Genomic DNA, 2,944 nt, shown 5'->3' on the forward strand with positions numbered 1-2,944 from the left:
ATATATATATAACAAGCCCGACATTCTGGCCACTTGGAAATATTACTTTGCAACATTACCAAACTGGTGGGACGCTGGTTTGAGTTACGTGGCCAGCTTTCCCAAGTGAAGACCTATATGTTTATAGCTACAGCCGCACGACTGCCGGAGGTCATAAACTAGCTACAAGATGAGTAGCAGTGGGATTGGAAGGAATTCTTGAAGTTGGGAGGACCGACACTCCACAAGGAACTTTTACACCTGTTACGCACCATCTTTGGGATGGAATACATTCTGTAATACTTCACAGATGAAACGACAATCCCTTTGCATAGAAGGAAAGGAGGATGGATAAGTAATGAAGAATCGGTCTCCTGCGAACAGCGGATAAGATCATGGCTCATATACTGCTTAACCGACTTGCCGCTGGTACTCTGTATATCGAAGCGGAGGAATATGACAGCTTAATTTTTGCCGCAAGACAAACGCAAGACGATTTTCATGAACGGAATCAGCCACTCTATGGACTGCTTGTGGACTTTATCAAAGTCTCTGACACAAATAGGCACATTTCTACAGAATCACGGCCTCCGGACAAATTTGTCAACCACAGTAAAGCCCCAAATTGGAATGGAATCATCATCGACAGCATGATATCAGTGTTCAACACCGACGCTTCGCTGCCGTACAACCATGATTTAACTGAAAGCCTTCTTGTAAGGAAACGAATAAAGGTGGACGAGGAAGTGACTTAGTGCTACCTTACTACAATCATTCCGAGATCACTACACCTCCAAACACTCATTCAGGCAATCTGGATATAAACTGACAACAAGATCGCCAATGACATCAGTTAGGAGCCATATCTTGCAGCGTCTCTAATCAGGCGCAGTGAGGATCACGCGGTCCCCATCCTGGAAGGCAAGTAGCACCGACAGCACCCAAACGTTTCGCGATTTCCTTCACGCCCCTCTGCCAGATCAAGGATTGGCCACCTATCTACTTCCGCCACTCTGAGCTGGGCATGGAAAAAAGCACCCTCTTCGGCAAAAAATGAAAAAGCAAACGCAGCACATGTCCCAACCAACGCAGCTTCTGGTGCAGGACACATTCTTCAATGAAAGTACCCGTCTCACAACCCAAAACTCATTCTCTAGCCGTTGTGTATGTCGTGGTTGTACAGGGAGCGAAATGGCCCAAGTGGTTAGAGCGCGAATTTACTGGCCGGAAGGTCCGCGGTTCGAATGCGACCTCTGCCTCTCGACTTCTCTGTCTAGGCTTGGGCAACCTGGCAGTATCCCAGCCCTCGTGCTTCCTTCGGGTGGCATGGCAGCTAGGCACCGGATGAATTTTACAGCTGAACGCTTTTTTCATGGTTGTACGAGGGCTGGGATACTGTCAGGGCTCCCACACCTAGACAGGAGGATGATTAGGGTCCTCAACCAAAGCATTTGGCTCGATAGCCTAACCACAAGGCAGCGGTGTTCGGCTGGAAATGCAAGTGCATTGCCATTTTTACGGAACACGCCACCATACATATTCCAACCCCCAACCTGGAGGGCCGGAGACTGTGTTCGTCAGACCTCTACCTATGGATCAACCTGATATGAGAGACTCTATGAGTGTCCCTGGGACACTCCCCAGTATAGCTCAATGGATCGCCGAGGTAGACAAACCGCCACACCATGGTAAGGTCCAGTCTCTTCGTGACGGGCCTGATTTTTGCTACGGACTATAAACCGTTTATGATCCTTGGTAGTCTCGCCCTGTGTACACCGGATCAAGATGTTGGAGAGGGTTTAGTTGAATCAACTCCGTCGAAATACGACAGCACCGACCTGAGGCTGTCCTTCAATCACCCTGCAGGTTAAACTGGCTGGAACTCAGTTCATAACGGTTCAACAACATCAGGAAGGCTAACAGAGAGAAACCGACGAACAGCTACGCCCCGGACTGTGAGAAATCGAATTACGAGGCGGTCTGGAGATAATGTCATACTGTCCTCCTAGGTAGGAATGTGAAGCAGTAGGTGTCTCCCCCAGGCGACCTGGATGTCCATATTCATTGAAGCAGCGATGCTGACTTCCCCCGAGAAAGGACGGGTTAGAAGAGGTCAGCCCTAAATACCGCACACTCCGATCGCCCAAAGGTTGACCGTGGCCGCTGGCGAATTATTCAGTGCAATCAAAGTACTTTTAAAGTCAGAGTCCGGTGCTGTTCAAAAGGCACTTGTTGAGTGCAGTCGCATCGCGAGCGAAACACTAATGCCCTACTCCCTGCGCCATCGAGTTAGGTCAACTCCCTGCAGCCGAGTAGGACAGACTATTGGGTCATCGGCTCCGGGCAGAGTCCTCAGGGAAAACCCCACTGTCCGCTGCCTCGCGGGTCCGGCTTTTGAGCTAGGAGCTCAAGGTGAGGTCCCTTAACCAAACCTCCTTCCTCGGCCTGGGCAACTGGGAAGTATCATTTGCCCATGCAGTTTGATGTCCACCGATGTCCCTCCCACCACACAAGCAAACGTCACTGGGTCACTTGACTGCCAGTTATCTGACCGAAGGGCCTTATGCTCCTCGCTGCCTATTAATAGTAAACAAAAAACACCCTTCTAAATCCACGAGATCCCTTCTATATGGGAGCTTTTAATGTCCGTACTCTATGTCAAATTGGCAAACAGGCAATGCTTGCTGAAACCTTATACTCTCTTAAAATTGATACATGCTGTGCCTCCGGAACATGCATACAAAACCCGAACGTGGTTATGCATCTCAGAACGCCAAGGATGAATTCAGCTCTTTCACATTTCTCCCTCCGTGCGTCCGGTGACCCAGAAGCGATGACTTCTAACTGCTTCGTTGACACTAACCCATAGCAGCTGTGGTTATGAGACAAGTATTGTCGAACACCTGGATACATCGTCATCATCATCATCATCATCATCATCATCATCATCATCATCATCATCATC

At 49.0% G+C, this 2,944-nt stretch overlaps 1 protein-coding gene across 1 annotated transcript in view; it reads right to left on the reverse strand.

Annotated features, from left to right (window-relative positions):
- T265_08538 (hypothetical protein) overlaps positions 1–2,944 on the reverse strand; it is a gene marked incomplete at both ends in the record, with an annotated part of 21,997 nt that overhangs the window by 17,099 nt on the left and 1,954 nt on the right. The window lies entirely within an intron of this gene.

Source organism: Opisthorchis viverrini, assembly GCF_000715545.1.
Source record: "Opisthorchis viverrini unplaced genomic scaffold opera_v5_226, whole genome shotgun sequence".
In the NCBI taxonomy this organism is placed as follows: Eukaryota; Metazoa; Platyhelminthes; class Trematoda; order Opisthorchiida; family Opisthorchiidae; genus Opisthorchis; species Opisthorchis viverrini.